The sequence below is a fragment of the Pelophylax lessonae genome (genome assembly GCF_965119305.1).
Source record: "Pelophylax lessonae genome assembly, chromosome: 6".
NCBI lineage: Eukaryota > Metazoa > Chordata > Amphibia > Anura > Ranidae > Pelophylax > Pelophylax lessonae.
The window spans coordinates 215537778-215558009 of NC_138773.1; the positions used below are offsets into that span (position 1 = coordinate 215537778).

Sequence of the window (20232 nt, forward strand, 5' to 3'; positions counted from 1 at the left end):
GATCCCGCTTTTCCGCCATATATGTACAGTATTTGGTCGGCAAGGGGTTAATTTGACTCTAGATGTGCAAACTACTGACTCCAATTTGCTTTCATTGAACTAATTAATCTGTGGGTTCACTTACTCCAGCACTGTGAATGTTTAATGGCTGCTTTCAATAACGACATGGGAAATTAGAATTGTTTGAGTATTATTAGCTTAAAGGGTAACTCCACTTTCGTGGGGAAATAAAAAGCAAATAAAGAAAAAACAATATAGCGAATACAATTGTGACACAAATCATATTGTAATTGAATATTAATAAAAAATTACATTTCCTTTTCAATCTGCAGCTGTTGTAATTTTCTGAAAATGCAATGCAATATGGCTACCTGGAGCTGTTCTGCACACAGAATGTATACTGACCACACCCCAGAAACATCATTTCCTGCTTGTGTGATTGGCTAACCATATTTCCCAGAAACATTTTATGGCAAATTATTTCAGAAGACCAGCCAATTCCAGGGGATTCACATACTTTTTCTTTCTACTGTATTTACAAAGTATATTGTGCACTAAACGTTGATTTGGCCACCCAAGAGAAGTAAAGTCTTGATGACACATCATCTTAATATATAGTTACTGTTGCTGTATGTGACCACATTTTTCTTTTTGTTTTACTGTTGTAATAAATTTACTGTACCAGCTTTTAATAAGGATATAAAAGGATGGTTATAGTAGTTTCTTTTAGTTTAGCTTTTGTCCATTTTCCTAAACAATAATTATTAAAAGGAGAGGGAAATTAATAGAGTACTACTGCAGCAGGCAGTGCAGGGCTGCGGGGGATGAAAATTCTAAATTTAAACAGAGTGGGAAGGAAAAACTAGGAATTTCTCAGAAATGCCCTGTAATTCCCAGTGTGGTTTGAGGTTAGCTAAGACCACTGACATTCCCAGGGATTCTGGCCAACTTTGCTTCCTAGTTCAGAATGTGTTATTAGTATACTTGAAAAAGATTTATCTATACATTCATTTTTGGTAGCATTGTACCTGGAAAATTATAGTGTAGTGATATTTCCATACTATTTCTGTTATTTCTCAGTAGAGAGAGCGAGCGGTTCCTTAATTATTTTTATTGGGTAGGGTGGGTTTTAATTGCCCATTTAATTCTGAAATGGCCTTTCTAATTACAACTCAAACATCTTGCAACCTGTAAAAAAAAAATTCCTATCTACTGATGTATACAACTAGTCCTATTGTTTTTGCCAATATAATATACAGTATTTATTATACATGAATTGTGATTATGGTATATTTTGTAATGTTCCATTTATGAAAACATTTTGGTCAAAAATAAAAATTAAACCATAAAGGGAACACAGCCCACCTGTACATTTTATTCTTATTCAGGTATAGCTGTAGAGCACCAATCGTTGGCTCCCCTTTTTTCTTGAGTGATATTTTTTACATATTTGAAATACTTTTATTGCAGATCACTTGTGTTAAGAGAAGGTGGTAAAGGGTCCCTTGGACTATGTTCTATTCCACGTCTATGTCTAAAGCTCAAGTATAGGTTGAGCTCCCACAGGTGCTCTGGTTTAACATAGTTTTCTCAGCCAGGGCTGGGACAAGGAGTGGGAAGGAGAGGTGGCTGCCCTGGGCACTGCACATCTGAGGTGGGGTGGGGGGGGGGGGTGCCACAAGGAGATTGGAGGGGAGAAAATTTGTGCTGCAAGGGGGAATGTGTACTAGGAGAGGAAATTTTAGGGGTAGAGGATTTGTGCTTTTTTTGATGGAAGGGGAAACTATGCTTAGGGGGTAAGCACATTAGTGCTCAGTGTTCTTGTGGGGAGATTTTTGCTAACACATAATGCTCATTAATCTTAAAGGGTGGGGGAAGGGGGGGGGCGCAGTTTGGCATGTTTGCTCTAGATGACCTTGTCTCGGCATTGGTCTCAGCCATCCCTCCTGACCAGAGTGAATTGATTAGTAGATGACCATTTATTCTATTATGCTCTTAAATAGCATAAATCACCCTATTTAGATTTTTCTAAAATGAGGCCAGTGATAAGTGGTGGTGGGGGGGGGGGACCTGTGTTCCTCAAGGGAGCAAGAGTGGATCTGGGTGCATAGCAGGACAACTCGCTTATCTGTTGTAACTTCCTAACACAGCAGAATGGACAAGTTCACTGTCAATTTGAGTTATTAATCACCAGTGTCTGTGTTAGATATGGCTCTTTAGGATGTGTATAGTCAATGATACAATTAGTGGTGTTACCTGTGAAAATATGAATGTGTTTTCCAGTGATAGGATAAATGAAGAACAACCCTTTGTCCATTTTATTTTGTGGACCTGGAAATAAATAAAAGTTTTTACCCATAAATTCAAATTGTTATGTAATGAAGACCAAGGACAGGGCGTGCTTTAGAGCCTACGCTGGATGACCAAACATTGCCATGGCATGTAGTATGAAATTAGTGTCATACAGTTGTTACCAGTGATAACCTCATACAATTGTGGGGATCAAGAATATGAGCCTTATGTGATAAAAATCAGTTTGCCAAATGCTTTAGCTGAATTTCTCCATTTGGTGATGATATGTATAATCAAAATTACAGTATCATAACCTTTATGTTAGAAAGAATAAGGGTGGAGACTTGGTGCTGACATCACGCCGCTGCTTAGTACTGTTTTGCAGTGGCCTTTTTTGTGAGTTACAGCGGTTTTTAATAAAATATCGGTCCTTTAATTGTGGCATTCTCTTAATGTTAGTCACATGGTGCAATTAATACTACACTATACATATCCATCGGCTCTGCGTGAGCGTTATTTGCTGCAGCTTGGAGCGGACCTGAGGAAGAGAGAGGAGAGTAATATAGATGGATACATCTGCTCTCTAGGATGATCTTTACCTGAGATGACTTGCTAAGTTGGCTACATTTTTTGTAGCTCTCTCACTGGTGAATGTTCATTTCATGAGGTGAAGCATGGTGTGTAACCTGCACAATGAAGAAAAATGGCAGTAATCTGGAATATAACACACAGACACAAAAGATGAAGGCCCAAGGGACTTTAACGAGACATAAACAAAATTGTAAAATTACATTAGATTATTATAAAAAAAATCATAAACAAACATAATCTTACACACAACAAAGATGATCATCAACAATAAACATTAAATATTTCCAATGCATATATGTACTTGTTAGTTTGAGCATCAAAAATATCAATGGTCTGTGCTAGATGAATCTCGACACGTTTCGCAAAGACACAATTTCGCTTCATCAGGAGAGAAGCAAAGATATCTTAAGATGTAGCAGTAGCCTGTAAATGTAATTGGATCCTGTATAAAAAATTGGCCCTACTGTGTATGTATTTGAGTTAGGGACCTTAGATTGTAAGCTCCTTAAGGGTAGGGACTGACGTGAATGTGCAATGTATATGTAAAGCGCTGCGTAAATTGACAGCGCTATATAAGAACCTGAAATAATATTAATACTCAAGGTCCACTTGACAGGACTCTACTGTTTTCACATGTCCACATATCCAAACTATCAAGGTAGTGCGACCTTTCATTACTCCGGTTCAATATACAGACACTGCCAGACAGGAGAGGTGTAGGCCTTTTTCCATCTTTTGGCCTGGCCATCTTCGCGAAACGTGTCGAGATTCATTTAGCACAGACCATTGATATTGTTGATGCTCAGACTAACAAGTACATATATGCATTGGAAATGTTTAATTTTTTTTGTTGATGATCATCTTTGTTGTGTGTAACATTATGTATGTTTATGATTTTTTATAATAAAGTAATGTAATTTTACAATTTTGTGTATGTCTCGTTAAAGTCCCTTGGGCCTTCATCTTTTGTTTCTATGCAATAGTTTTGGGACTGAGACACGCATGGTTTCCACACATGTCAGCTCAGCTATTCTTTGTATAACACACAGACGTTTGTGTAGAATATACTGGACTTTATTGCAATTTTATTGACACAAAGGCACTTTAGTATGATTAGTTCACATCTACATATATATGTATGTAAAAATATAGATTCACGTACACACAGTATAGACATTGTAGATATGTTGCTCATGTTTTGAAATTGCTTATACCTTATGTACATAAATATACTGTATATATACATATATATATATATATATATATATATATACATATATATATATATATATATATATATATATATATATATATTTCAGTTAACACGCTAACTGAAGATTATTTAATACTTTGCACCAAATCCTTTGTTGGTAATGACAGCTTCAAGATGCCTCCTGTATGGAGAAACTAGTCGCATGCATTGCTCAGGTGTGATTTTGGCCCATTCTTCCACACAAACAGTCTTCAAATCTTGAAGGTTCCGTGGGCCTCTTCTATGAACTCTAATCTTTGGTCCTTTCCATTGATTTTATATTGTATTCAAGTCAGGTGATTGACTGGGCCATTCTAGCAGCTTTATTTTCTTTCTTTGAAACCAATTGAGAGTTTCCCTGGCTTTGTGTTTAGGATAATTGTCTTTCTGAAATGTCCACCCTCGTTTTATCTTCCTCATCCTGGTAGATGGCAGCAGAATGTTTTCGTACATTTTTCCATTCATCCTTGCTGAAAAACAGCCCCATACCATGATGTTCCCACCTTCAAACTTCACTGTTGATATGGTGTTTTAGGGGTATTGTGGAGTGACATTTGACCTCTAAACATGGTATGTGTTATGGCATTCAAAGAGTTAAATTTTTGTCTCATCAGACTACATTCTCCCAGTATTTCACAGGCTTGTCTAAATGTTGTGCAGCAATCTTTAAACTAGCTTCAACATGCTTTTTCTTCAGCAATGTAGGCTTGTGTGGTGAGTGTGCATACAGGCCATGGCGATTGGATGCATTACCTATTGTCTTCTTTGAAACAACTGTACCTGCTAATTCCAGGTCTTTCTGATGCTCTCCACAAGTGGTCCTTGGCTCTTGGACAACTCTGATAATTCTTTTCACTCCTCTGTCAGAAATCTTGCAAGGAGCACCTGGTCTTGGCTGGTTTATGGTGAAATGATGTTCTTTCCATTTCCGGATTCTGGCCCCAACAGTGCCCACTGTACAGAAGTTTAGAAATCCTTCTGTAACCAATGCCATCAGTATGTTTTGCAACAATAAGGTTGCGAAGGTCTTGAGGAGAGCTCTTTGCTTTTACCAATCATGAGATGTTTCTTGTGTGACACCTAGGTAATGAGACACCTTTTTATAGTCCATCAGTTGAGACTGAACAGCTGATAATAATTTGCACCACTGACAAGGGACAGGATTGCTTTCTAATTACTGATAGATTTCAGCTGGTTTCTTGCCTTTCAATGCCTTTTTTGCACCTCCCTTTCTTTAAGTGTTCAATACTTTTTCCCTGTGCCATTCAATTTTATTACACATAACTTAATTTCTGAACTCGTTTTGATTTCTTTGTATGTATGGATTGCATGAGTTGTTACCAATGTGTGGTCAAAATTGAAAAATCCATATAAATAGCACACGTTGACGCGTTCAATACTTATTTTACCGGCTGTGTTTATATATATATATATATATATATATATATATATATATATATATATATATATACGCTGTATATTCATGTACAGACAGTATAAGCAATTTCAAAACATGAGCAACATATCTACAATGTCTATACTGTGTGTACGTGAATACATATTTTTACTATATATGAAGATGTAAACTAATCATATGTGGTGACGTATACTTATGCGATTTTTAGTGTGCATAGAGCAGTCACAGGACCACATATAACAGACAAACATATAACAGAAACAGAAAAACATAGTTTTTGTGAAAAAATAGATTACAGGGCCATTAAAGGCCCGTCCAAGGCCCTATCCTGCATTTCCCGCATTTCATATTGGGACATAGCATCTGTGTTCATGCAGCCACATGTCAGAACAGATAATATTGGGATGCCAAGATAGGGATGTATGCAACACCTGTGCAAAAGACAGCCCTGCACAGGGCATGGAGCTAATTGCCCTCTGTGAATAGGCCCAAATAGTGGATGCGAATGGATAGGTTTTGGAGAATAAGTATGTGGTTTACTGTAAATTTAGAGTGTTATTAAACCCACATCATTAAAAACTATTAATAAGTGCTCTAATACATGCTGGTCACTCACTCACAGTAACTATAGGATTCGTTATCTGTATTCTGCAAAAAAACTGGTTGATCCTGCCATTCTCTTGCTCATGTTTTCTGTGTATTTCTACCCCAAGCATTTCCCCCTTGATCACATCTGAGCAGCCCATGTGACTATAGAGTCACTAATGTTGGTGTATACACAGCGGTAAATGACAGCCCACTCCCTCCCTCTTCCTACATGCCCACTAACCTGCTAAACTTAATAGGGGCAGGATATTACATCTTGATTGATGGAGGCTTCACCTCCCTGTTATTCTAAGACACAGGCTGGAGGGGTGTGACACCAGGTTATTGCCAAAAAATAATAAAAATTTGATTTCAAATATATATTTGTATGACAATTTAAAACCGTGTATTGATATTAATTATTTATTTTTTCTCTGTATTCCAAAGGCTGTTTTTATTTTTTTTTTTCGAACATGTGACAAGCACCAGAGGACTAGAAGCTCCTCCTGTCACTGTTTTCCTCCCGACAGGCTGGGAAAGAGCTAGATCATCATGTGACAGAAGAAGGGATAATGTAAATTAAACAGTGTTTAGTATCACATTAGGAAGAGGATGTGGGTTTTGGCGAGGAATGTAAGGAGAGACATTTTTACATACAGTGCTTCTGGAAAGTATTTACAGCCCTTCACTTCTTCCACATTTTGTTATGTTACATCCTTATTCCAAAATGGATTAAATTAATTATTTTCTTCAAAATTATACAAACAATACCCCATAATGACAATGTGAAATAAGTTTGTTTGAAATCTTTGCAAACTTATTAAAAATAAAAAGCTAAACAATCTTGTGTCCATAAATATTCACAGCCTTTGCCATGACACTTAAAAATGAGCTCAGGTGCATCCTGTTTCTGAGCATCCTTGAGCTGTTTCTACAAGTTGATTGGAGTCCACCTGTGGTAAATTCAGTGAATTGGACATGATTTGGAAAGGCACACACCTGTCTATGTAAGGTCCCACAGTTAACAGTGCATGTCAGAGCACAAACCAAGCCATGAAGTCCAAGAAATTGTCTGTAGACCTCCGAGACAGGATTGTATCGAGACACAGATCTGGGAAAAATATCTGCAGCATTGAAGGTCCCAATGAGAACAGTGGCCTCCATCATCTGTAAACAGAAGACGTTTAGAAACAACCAGGACTCTTCCTAGAGTGTGCCACCAGGCCAAACTGAGTAATCGGGGGAGAAGGGCCTTAGTCAGGGAGGTGGCATAGAATACGATGGTCACTCTGAACAGTGCATGTCAGAACACAAACTAAGCCATGAAATCCAAGAACAATCCAAGAACAAGACAAAATCATATCAAGGCACAGATCTGGGGAAGGGTACAGAAAAATTTCTGTAGAATTGAACATTCTAATGAGCACAGTTGCCTTCATCATCTGAAAATGGAAGAAGTTTGGAACCACCAGGACTCTTCCTAGAGCCGGCCGCCTGGCTAAACTGAGCGATCGGGGGAAAAGGGCCCTAGTCAGGGAGGTGACCAAGAACCTGATGGTACTCTGACAGAGCTCTAGCGTTTCTCTGTGGAGAGAGGAGAACCTTCCAGAAGAACAACCATCTTTGCAGCAATCTATCAATCAGGCCTGTATGGTAGAGTGGCCAGATGGAAGCCACTCCTTAGTAGAAGGCAAATGAAAGCCTCTCAGACAATGAGAAACAAAATTCTCTGGTTTGATGAAACAAAGATTGATCTCTTTGGCCTGAATGGCAAGCGTCATGTCTGGAGGGAACCAGGCATCGCTCATCACCTGGCCAATACCATCCCTACAGTGAAGCATGGTGGTGGAAGTAGGGATGTTATTCAGCCGCAGGAACTGGGAGACTGGTCAGGATTGAGGGTAAGATGAATGCAACAATGTACAGACACATCCTTGATGAAAACCTGCTCCAGAGAGCTCTGGACCTCAGTCTGTAAGGAAGGTTCATCTTCCAATAAGGCAACTACCCTAAGCACACAGCCAAGATAACAAAGGAGTGACTACGGGACAACTGTGTGAATGTCCTTGAGAGGCCAAGCCAGAGCCCAGACTTAAACCCGATTGAACATCTCTAGAGAGATCTGATATTGGCTGTGCACCGACACTCCCCATCCAACCTGAAGTCCTGCAAAGAAGAATGGGAGAAACTGACCAAAAATAGGTGTTCAAGCTTGTAGCATGACACTCAAAAAGACATGAGGCTGTAATTGGTGCCACATGTGCTTCAACAAAGTATTGAGCAAAGGCTGTAAATACTTATGTTCGTGGGATTTTTTTCGTTTTTTATTTTTAATAAATTTATAAAGATTTCAAACAAACTTCTTTCACGTTGTTATTATGGGGTATTGTTTGTAGATTTTTAAGGAAAATAATGAATTTAATCCATTTGGGAATAAAGCTGTAACATAACAAAATGTGGAAAAAGTCAAGCGCTGTAAATACTTTCCGAATGCACTGTATGGTAATATTTACTGTTCATCTTATATGTAAAGGGAATGAATATAAAGACATAAATCAGATGTATACACATTTGAGAATTGCATGTGCAGTGCCTTTATGTCCTTTTATTCTATTATTCGTTGTCTCTGCACAAGTAATAAAAAGCAAACACATTTCAATGTGAAGTTCCTAAAATAAGAACTTATTATTATATTGGGTTTATTTCTCCACATTGGTTTTGTTTAGAGAGCTTTCATATTACAGAAGTATCACTTTCTTTCCTCGATACAAAAGGAGAAATTGTCCAGTGTATCTGATGTGTGAATAATTAAAATGTTGTTTATTGTCTGGTTTCAGATAACTTGACTGCTGGATTCGCTCTTGATGCTCCGTTGAACACCGGTAAGTTCTATAATAAACTTTCCATTGTAATTGTACACATGTGGAGGGATACGGGAGAAAATGAGGTTAATTTAATGCAGTAATTAGCTGAAAATCCTGCAGGTGAGAAGATTAGTACCGCTGTGTCATTTCCAGCTGCACCCTTGTCTAGCACACAAATATTAATATTTGGTTTTGAAACCTTGGTGTAACCAGATTCCCAACAATCTAGAGAAATCCACTGAACATGATTTCTTTTGAATTAAACATGGAACGTACTCCCAGTATAATAATAAAAAGGTTACACACCTGTGTGTCCTTGCCACTAGGTAATAGGTAAATGTGTAGATATTCCAATCTTTCCTTCCATGTGTGGTTTTCCTTCCTCTTCAGCATGACTGTGCCCGAATCAATGAAAAAACAATGATTCCATGGTGCAGTGGGTGCTTTCTCCGTTCTGCTTTTTATAAGTCATCGTACTTGGACATTGACGAAATACTAGAAGGTCTGCATTAATGGTACTCTCCACACAAAGTTAGCCATGACTAGTAAAGGCTAAGTTAACACATTTTTTATCCTCTATTTTGTGGAGTTTTAAAGGCAACTAATAAATACAATAAAGACATTTTATATACTATAATTATTTAAAAGACAATGATTCTTTATTTATGCATATAAAATGACCCCTCCGTGTCTGATTTCAAAAGATCAGACATGTAAATTTGTATAACAACAATAAGTGAATATTTACAACAGTTACACAGAATAAGTAAAACTTGTATAGAGTCCTGTTTCAGTGTATGTAAGATGACTTATCCCAGTGTGGTAAATCCAGTTATTGTAGGGGGTATTCATCCATGTTGCATTAGGTACAGTGGATGTTACAGTAATACAGGAAAATCCAACGCGTTTCAACATTTAATATTTTGTCTTCTTAAGGAAATGTATTTACCACTTTCAAATTAGAGCATTAGACCCTTTTATAACACCTCTCCAGGGATGTTCGGGCATGCTTCACCTATCCTCTCTTGTGCACACAAGGACCTTATAGGCATTGTTGTCCTCCAAATTATCCCCTTAGCAATGATCAAATGCTTGGCAATATAAAGGCATTTCAAAGTTTTGTTTGTGAGCGTTCTTTCCTGGTTATCCCAGTGGGAATATATTGTAAATCCCCTCTTGTAGGGGAGAAGGACGGGGACACCAGCTCCTGGATCAGCTCCACTTCGTATTCTCCACATGAAAAAATGTGCTAATTGTGTTTATGGGATGATGGCAAAAATACCCTTAGTTTAAAAGAAAGTTATTCTTTTTTACAAGTAAAGGCTAAGTTCACCTTTTACAAAGTAAATAAATAAATGTACGTTTTTGCAGGTAAAAAAAGTAAATTTATTATTCTACTCAGGAGCATGCAGCGCATTTAACCCCTGATCAATGGTTTATGGGTGTAATGTCAGGCTCCTGCAGACACTTTCTACAGCTTTCAACCCATACCTCTGTACAGGCTTTCTGTTTGAAAGCTGTAGGAAATATCAATGAACTATGACAGCGCTCACCAGTACCCCTCACAGTTCATTGAGAACTACAAGCTGTCTGCCATGGTGACAGATGGTACTTATAGTTAGCCCATTCACAGATTCCTGTGAATTATTTATGAGGCTGGGCAAGCGGACCTGTTTTTAAAAAAAAACATAGTGGTTGCGGGGAGAGGATCCCCTACCCGCTGTCACAGGTAAGGTGAGGGGAATGATGGGTCTGGAGGGAAGGTTGCTGAACATGTTACATGTTATACCCTAAATATTTGTGTAACATGTTCAGAAAGATGAGCTTATTCTTTAAGAATAGGTAATTAGCTGAATAGTCAGACTTGAAGTAACTGTAATGTGCAGTTTGGGACCTGTTCACACTAGCTTGTAGCCCAAAACGCTGCTGCACAGTAAACAGGAGCGGTGGGCACAAGCATTTTTAAGCTGCAGAGACATGTGACAGGGGGCCAGTGTGATGCGAGTTTTATCGCATCACTCAGCCCCCCCCCTTATTTTTTTTTTTTTTATGAGTGAACTTTATGTAAAGGGCACAAAGTGACACTTCATTAATGTCATTGCACAGCAGCATGGTGCACTATGCTTGCTGTGCAGTGACCTGCAGGAAAAAACATGTTGCATAACATTGCATAGCTCTGGAATGCAGTGCATTCTGGTGTCAAAATAACACACAAAAAACGATTGTTTTCTGTGTATTATTGCAGTTACCTGCAATTATCCATGAGGAAAAATGCAGACAACTGCACATAAATAGGTGCAAAGCTGACACGTCCGCATCATTCATTCACAGAGTGCTGTGAATCAATGAATTACAAGTACCGACATAATTTACGGCTGACAGCTTACAGTTCTAAATGCACTGTTGATCGCTGTGGTAGTCCACTGATTCTTCCGATCTTTGTGTAACTCCCTGCCCAGCCCATAGAGCAGACAGCTTATACTGACAGTCTGCAGGAGCCCTGCCTTGCACCCATGATCTGCTGATTGCGGGTGCAATGCTTTCCAGGCTCCTACAAAAAAAATAGTAAATGCACATTCTTTTACCTGCAAAAAAAACGTGCATTTATTATTATTATTTTTTTTAAAAAAGTGAACTTACCCTTTATGTTCAGAAAGAAGCAAGGGGGATGGGGCGCATCTGCCAAAGATACATTCAAAGAGATGTATCAGGGATTCATCATTGTAAAACATGTATGAGGGCTGGAATGGCACTGGAGCAGCACTTCGGTGAGCAGAAGCAACTCTAATCCAGAAATAAAAAGCAAAAAGAAGGTGCTTCTAAGTGCAGTACTGTTGGAATACTGCACATAGAAGCGCCTTCTTGTTGCTTTTTATCCTTTAAGTTGTCTTCTGTTACCAAACACTTTTCTTCAGCTCTTCTCTTATCTCTATTACATTGTTTCTGATTTCCCTCTGACTACCTCAGCACTGTTCCTTGGAGCCCTCTGCTCCCCCTTGTACTATTGTTTGTTCTTCCCACAACCTGCACCCCATGCCTTCCACTATCTGCCACGGCCTACTTGTCCTTTCCTTCCTTCTTGTGAGATAGAGACACTTATTGACAGCCTCTCTTTGAGCAACTAATCAGACAGTGATATCTGTTCTGTGCAAGACTGAAAACACTATAGCTTTTCAGTGGACAGACTGTCTTTGTAAATTTAGAGATATACTGAATATATGAATTGAATACAGTATATGTAAAAAAATAGATCCTGTTCCTTTAATACATGTTAAATCACATAGTGCTTGTGCAGTGATATTTGTCCCTTTGTATGCTTTAAAAACCTGGTTGATCTGGCCAGTTCCTGTGTCCCCCTCTGTAAACTGACCACAGTTATCATGGCTGCTGATCCATGATACTGTGGTCAGTTTACGTTCAGTTTACATTATCCTGCTGTCTCTCCCTCTCCCCCTCCCTCCCTGCCTGTCAGCTACTGTGTGTAAGCTGAAAAGAAATCCACCCCTATCCCGAGCGGCAGTTACTAATCAAGATTCCTCCCAGCCCCTCTGTAATACTAAGTTACACTTCTTACTACAGTGTTTTTAGAAAATTTGGCAGCTACATACCTTTTTTCACATGGCCGATGTGCGGTCACGTGACCTCCCGGCTGATGTCAGAGGGAAATCTCAGCCTCTCCCACTTTAGTCCTTAAACCGGGGGATGAGAGCGGTGGGTGGTCACATAATCGCACATTTGTGATGTGAAAAAGGTATGAAGCTGCCGGATTTTCTAAAAACACTGACACTGTGAAGTATAACTTAATATTACAGAAGGGCCGGCAGGAATTATGATAAAAGAAGCTGCACACACAAAAATATTTAAATAGTATTCATTTTCCTAAGTGGAACTTTGGGCAAAAATAAGAAATGACATAAATGAAAGTCTGTTACTAGCATTAACACAGCACATATATTAAATTGGCGCCATAGGAGACCTGGATTATTAGTGGAATACCCAAGCACATATTTCACAAGGAGTACTCTGGGTGCCCAACCTTTATTGTTATTATTGCATTACCCACCTAAATCAATTATTGGGTTGGTCAGAGAAGGTACCCTGTTCCCTCTGGACCTATCTTGGATTATTAATAACCCATTCTATCCATGCTAATAGCCTCTTGTACAGTAGATTCCTAAATTAAACCCATCCACTTCTGTTATGTTAAATGCTATGCAATTTTCAAAATTTTTGTTTGACACTTGCATCAGGTGCTAGTGAACACTTTTAAAGTGATTGTAAAGTCTTGTTTTTTTTCCAACAAAAATACTTAACATGTTATACTTACATGCTCTGTGCATTTGGTTTTGCACAGAGTGACCAGGATCCTCCTCTTCTCGGATCCCTCCTTTATGATCCTGGCCTCTCCCTCATGTTGGGTCCTCCCACAGCAAGCACCTGGGCTGAGTCACAGCTCCCTGTGTCCATTCAGACACGGGGCCTCGACCCAGCCCCACCCCCTCTTTTTCCTGATTGGCTAGTTGCCTTTGATTGACAGCAGAAGGAGCCATTGGCGCCGTTACTGTGTCTCAGCAAATCAGGAGGGAGGATCTCAGACAGATGAGACACTTGTGGACATCAGTGGACAAAGAGGGACCTCAGCTAAGTATTAGGGGGGCTGAGGGGGGCTACTGCACACAGAAGGCTTTTTATCTTATAGAATGCATTAAAATAAAAAATCTTCTGACTTTACAACCCCTAAAGCCTAAAGGGGTTGTAAAGTCAGAGTAGGATTACTGCCAGCCCCCCTGCTATACCAAGGTATACTACACAGTGCAAATGTTTGTTTAACATCTTGCCGACCAGCTGCCGTAGTTATACTGCGGCAGGTCGGCTTTGTTACGCGAAACGACGTACCCGTACCTCGCTTCGTGTAGAAGATAGTGGGGGCGCGCACATCTCCTAAGGCGCACGCACATGCCAATTGACTAGAGAGGGAGCCAATCAGTGGTTCCGATGGCCGCGATGTCCGCCGGGCACCCACAATCGCTCCCCATAGAGACAGAACAGCAGTCTGCCGATGTAAACAAGGCAAACCGCTGTTCTGTCTTATTTAGGAACACAGGTCTCTGTGTTCATCCAGTGAGTAAATCCCCCACACAGTTATAAAGCACCCCCTAGGCACACATTTAACCCTTTAATCGCCCCTGGTGTTAACCCCTTCCCTGCCAGTGTCATTAGTAAAGTAACAGTGCATATTTTTAGCACTGATTATTGTATATGTCACTGGTTCCCTCAAAAGTGTCAGTTAGGTGTCCGATCTGTCCGAAATGATGCAGTTAAATACCTGATTTCTTATCGCCTCTGTGCGGTCATGTGACCGCCCCCCGCTCTCCTCCCCTGTTCTAATGACCAGTACACACGATCCAAAAATATGAAGATCTAAAAAATATTGCTTTCGAATCGATCGTATGATAATCGGATGGTTAGTACACAGCTTTTGATAGCTGATCACGACAGTTCATGTGATATTATCCGAAGGACGAGCGCAAAAAATGTATGATACCAGATTGTACATTTGTTTGTTTAATCAGTACAGTTGTCATTCAAAAATACAGGTCCCTCTCAAAAAATTAGCATATTATGATAAAGTTCATTATTTTCTGTAATGTACTGATAAACATTAGACTTTCATATATTTTAGATTCATTACACACAACTGAAGTAGTGCAAGCCTTTTATTGTTTTAATATTGATGATTTTGGCATACAGCTCATGAAAACCCAAAATTCCTATCTCAAAAAATTAGCATATCATGAAAAGGTTCTCTAAACGAGCTATTAACCTAATCATCTGAATCAACTAATTAACTCTAAACACCTGCAAAAGATTCCTGAGGCTTTTAAAAACTCCCAGCCTGGTTCATTACTCAAAACCGCAATCATGGGTAAGACTGCCGACCTGACTGCTGTCCAGAAGGCCATCATTGACACCCTCAAGCAAGAGGGTAAGACACAGAAAGAAATTTCTGAACGAATAGGCTGTTCCCAGAGTGCTGTATCAAGGCACCTCAGTGGGAAGTCTGTGGGAAGGAAAAAGTGTGGAAGAAAACGCTGCACAACGAGAAGAGGTGACCGGACCCTCAGGAAGACTGGGGAGAGGGAAATGCCAAAATGCCTGAAGTCCAGTGTCAAGTACCCACAGTCAGTGATGGTCTGGAGTGCCATGTCAGCTGCTGGTGTTGGTCCACTGTGTTTTATCAAGGGCAGGGTCAATGCAGCTAGCTATCAGGAGATTTTGGAGCACTTCATGCTTCCATCTGCTGAAAAGCTTTATGGAGATGAAGATTTCATTTTTCAGCATGACCTGGCACCTGCTCACAGTGCCAAAACCACTGGTAAATGGTTTACTGACCATGGTATTACTGTGCTCAATTGGCCTGCCAACTCTCCTGACCTGAACCCCATAGAGAATCTGTGGGATGTTGTGAAGAGAAAGTTGAGAGACGCAAGACCCAACACTCTGGAGGAGCTCAAGGCCGCTATCGAAGCATCCTGGGCCTCCATAACACCTCAGCAGTGCCACAGGCTGATTGCCTCCATGCCACGCCGCATTGAAGCAGTCATTTCTGCAAAAGGATTCCCGACCAAGTATTGAGTGCATAACTGAACATAATTTTTTGAAGGTTGACTTTTTTTGTATTAAAAACACTTTTCTTTTATTGGTCAGTTGTGTGTAATGAATCTAAAATATATGAAAGTCTAATGTTTATCAGTACATTACAGAAAATAATGAACTTTATTACAATATGCTAATTGTTTGAGAGGGACCTGTACAATACAAATACATTAAAACCTCCAGTAACCACCACGCTCAGTCAAACCACTAAATGAGCTGTATGCACACTTAATTGATTAGTGTGCAAAAAATGAATGAATTGGGCTGCCAGTACCAAGGATATGATCAAGTCCAGACAATAGATAAAAAACAGAAAAGTACAGCGCAACACAAGATGTTGATCCCAATATGCACATGTAAATTAGATGCTAGCTTATAGAAAGAATATAACAGGCCAGTCCTTAAATGAAGAGAGCATAGCCAAACGGAAGTCCTTATCGTAGGTGGACTTTGAGAAGGAGAAATGGAAAATGGAGAAAAAGATCCCACTCCCAGGGTTTAATCCTGACCCAATGGTAACTCCACCACAGTGCTCCACGCAGAATTTGTGGACCCTCAAATGAATGAGTGGTCAATCAGGCATGTGGTATGAATCACACGGGGTCTGTAGTGTTTGTAGCAACCATCCAAAGTCTCCAATTCACAAGTAGTACTCAATGCCAGCTGTAATGACTTCCTCAAAGCCATTTTGAGATATGCTTTTCATTTTCTGCTGACGTGTGAGTAACTCTCCATATTAATCTAATAAACGTCAAATACGTATTACACTATTGGAGCTCTTTTTTTCTCTGAGCTCTCTTCTGTATGTCTGCTGCTGATTGGTGGTGAACTTTGAGGAAATCATTATAGCTGGCATTGAGTACTACTTGTGAATTGGAGACTTTGGCTGGTTGCTACATACACTACAGACCCCGTGTGATTCATACCACATGCCTGATTAACCACTCATTCATTTGAGGGTCCATACATTCTGGTTAGCGCTTTATCTGCATGGAGCACTGTGGTGGAGTTACCATTGGGTCCGGATTACACCCTGGGAGTGGGATCTTTTTCTCCATTTTCCATTTCTCCTTCTCAAAATCCACCTATGATAAGGACTTCCGTTTGGCTATGCTCTCTTCATTTAAGGACTGGCCTGTTACATTTTCTCTATAAGCTAGCATCTAATTTACATGTGCATATTAGGATCAACATCTTGTGTGGCGCTGTACCTTTCTGTTTTTTATTTTAAATACAAATACATTACATTACTTCCGATTTTTTATTCTGTCGTACAGAATTTTCAGAACTTTAGTAAACTCATGCAAAGTAAAACTGACGATCTGTCATACGATTTTCGATCTGTGTGTATGGGCCATAGGGGCTACAGCGGGAGGGGCTGAGATCCTCCTCTGATGTCAGCCGGTAGGTCACGTGACCGCTGTGCTTTTTGCTCAGCCTCTCCTGCTGTAGCCCTTAAATCGGGGAGGACGGCAGCAGGAGGTCACAGAGCTGATCTGAAAGAAGGTATTTAGTGGCATCATTTTAAACAAACATGTGCACTGTGTAGTATACCTTGGTTGAGCTGGCAGAAATCCTACTCTGACTTTACTGCCAGCTACTAATAGCAGCAGGAGAGGCGGGGAGGAGATCGCTCACACACAGGAGCTGACAGGCAGGGAGGGAGGGGGAGAGAGGAGAGACAGTGGGATGATGGAGGCAGGTAAACTGACCACGGTATCATGGATCATCAGCCATGATTAACTTGGTCAGTTTACATAAGGGGACTCAGGAACTGGCAGGATCAACCAGGTTTTTTACAGCATAGAAAGGGACAGATTAGACAGCACAAGCACTATGCTGTTTAACATGCATTAAAGGAACAGAATCTCTCTTTTTTTAAATTCTTTAAGTGTTTACAGCAACAGTTTTCCCAATCCCTTAACTGATATATTTGCTAGACAGCATTGAAGGAATTTAAAAAATAATGAATATAATGACACCATCAAAAGGTGATAAAACAATGTAACTGGAGAACTGCTGTGTAAAATCTGTGTGTGATTAGCTTTGTACTGATATTTCAATAGATGAGGCCTATAGTTATGGGAATATAATAGGAAACTGGTTCTGTATTACATCATGACATTTTTGGTGTTAGCCCAAACAATATTACTGACAGATGATCAGAGAATGCTTAATATTGTTTTCTAATTCAGATAGTTCTTCAGGTCCCCCGATAGGCATGCTAGACATACCTATTCCAAGCAGCTGATAAAATGATCAGCCTTTACAGTTCTTTCTTTGTCTATGGGGCACTAAAGGTGTACACCTGCTGTTCTAATTGGCTCTTTGCGAGTTACTTCTTAATACTGTGCTGTGTTTATCAAGTGCATACTGTGTTAATATTCCTAACATTTACGAAAGCAGCACTTAAAGTATCTGATGTGGCTGTCCCATCCCTTGGGATGATGTAGAAAGCAATGCATTTATGTACAGAAAACTGTGTCCCAATTGTCTACAAGAGCTGAAGACAGCTGGTGACCAAAGAACAAGATGAAAATCCATCTCATTCATTAGAGGTCACAGCCTAAGACAGGATGTTGATGGGTTTTTTTAAAGTGTATGTTCAGCCATATCTTTTTCTGTCAGATTTTTCTTGCTTTTTGGGACTCGGTAAGAGAGATTTACCCTCACTTTTTAGTGAGCTTGGGTATGGGTTTGGGTTTGGACCCGCAGCTGGAGTACACAAAGGGTGGAATGCTAGTGACATCAGTGCCAGTGATGTGGCTGTTTTAGGCCGATAATGTCATGAGCTTTCCCACCTCTTTATATCCACAGCAGGGTAGGGAATTTCCTGCCCCCAGCTCGATGGGCCAGCAATGATAGCTAACTTCCAGGTTCAGACCCAACCTACGCTCATCCCCACTCACTTCCTGTCCTGCTAATGTTTTGCCAATCAATAAGTGAGTGTAAATCTTCTCCTGACAGATATAAAATGTTGATTCTTTAGTAGAGTAGGGGAAGGCTGGAACCTCTGTCAAATTTTAATTTCTGCCTGCGTCCCTGTTGCAGATTTTCCATCATTTCCTGTCTGGTGAAACCATTGTCAGCAGGGGAGGAAGTGAGAGAGAATCTCTCTCATGGTAGCACGAAAAAAACCAATAGGAGTTGTAATCCTTATTCACTCTGATTTAGTAGTAGCAAGGAACTTATCTTATTAGCCAGTAGACATTTAGATAAGGGGCCATGTCAGTGGGGTTGGAGTTTGTGCCGATAGGATCAGTTTGACAGTCTTTTGAGGTAATTCAGAATTGAATGACAGGTGCATTTGACCTGCAGTTCACTCTCTTCTATTTTGCATAAAGCAGGTCTTACATCCTTATATACTTGTATGGGAATGGAAAACCTGTTTGAAGGTGTACCTGGGCACACAAAATCACTATGTGAGGTGCCGATTTTCCTTACTGCCCGCCGGTCCCCCCCGCTCCCCTTGTTGGCCCCCAGTGCTGCTGGCTTCCCCCCTCTCCTCTCTCCCCGGCTGCTGCAGGTGATGTTTCAGGATGGAGAGGGGGAATGAGCTTGTAAATATGTAATTTACCGGCCCTTTCCTTTTCTAAATGAACACACTCCCTCATTGTGTCCACTCATAACTCAAGCATGGTAAACTGTGTTTACTATGCCTTAGTTTGTGAATGAACAGGAAGCCACTTAGCACAGAGCACTTCTCATTCAATCACTGCCCTGGGCAGCTGGGGCTGCAGAGAAAGGCATGTGTGTTGGAGGTTTGGGGTGCACACTCTAGTGTAATAGGCTGCGCACATCTATGCTTGAAGCAAACAGAACACTCTCTTGTGTGGTCTTTGGGAATAGACATTCTCCCTAGAATTCATAGACTGGCACAGACAGATTTTTTGAAAGTGTCTGATGAGTTCTAAAAGTTAAATTCATGTACTGTACCTGTCTAGAACTTGTACTTGAATTTGGCATTTTTACTGAATATGTCCGCACCAGTTTATCTCTCTGTACATCAAAAGAGAGTTGGTCTTAATTAGCTCCACTGTTGTAAGATACAAACTGTTGGCAATTTTTTTTTAATTCGGCACATTCATTGTACCACAATGTTAAGCGCATTCTAGAACTAACGAAATGGTGCACAAGTCACAGTCAGAACAAAAAGTGTCACAAATGCTTAATGAATTTGGTGCAATACATTGACAAGAGGGATTAATGCCAGAAAAGGAGTGCAGTAGCTTTATTGAATTCCCATCTCTGTGTTAACCACGTTGTTCGAGTACTCCTTCCATATCTAGAGAAGACTCATGATTTCCAATGGCAGCTGTGAATTTAAAGAGATTGGCAAAGCTTTAATATTTGTTTATTTAAATAATAATGATGTCATACTTACCTGCTCTGTGCAATGCTTTTGCACAGAGTAGCCCCGATTCCTCGACTTCTGGGGTCCCCGCCAGTGCTCCTGGCTCCACCTCTATGGTCGCTTTCTATGGGTGCACTCCACCCCGCCCACCTGCTCCCTTGTCACAGAATTTGATAGCCAGCCAATGGCTGAATGTGTGAAAGTGATAGTAAAGGCTTTT

At 40.1% G+C, this 20232-nt stretch overlaps 1 protein-coding gene across 13 annotated transcripts in view; it reads left to right on the plus strand.

The window, feature by feature from the left end:
• MAP2 (microtubule associated protein 2) overlaps positions 1-20232 on the plus strand; it is a 321972-nt gene that overhangs the window by 33258 nt on the left and 268482 nt on the right. For 12 of the 13 annotated variants that reach the window (XM_082262368.1, XM_082262379.1, XM_082262378.1 and 9 more), the window contains exon 2: positions 8975-9019. The exons of the other annotated variant lie outside the window; for it this stretch is intronic. The gene's annotated coding sequence lies outside the window, so the exon portion shown is untranslated. The remainder of the gene's footprint in view (positions 1-8974; positions 9020-20232) is intronic. 13 annotated transcript variants of the gene reach the window in all.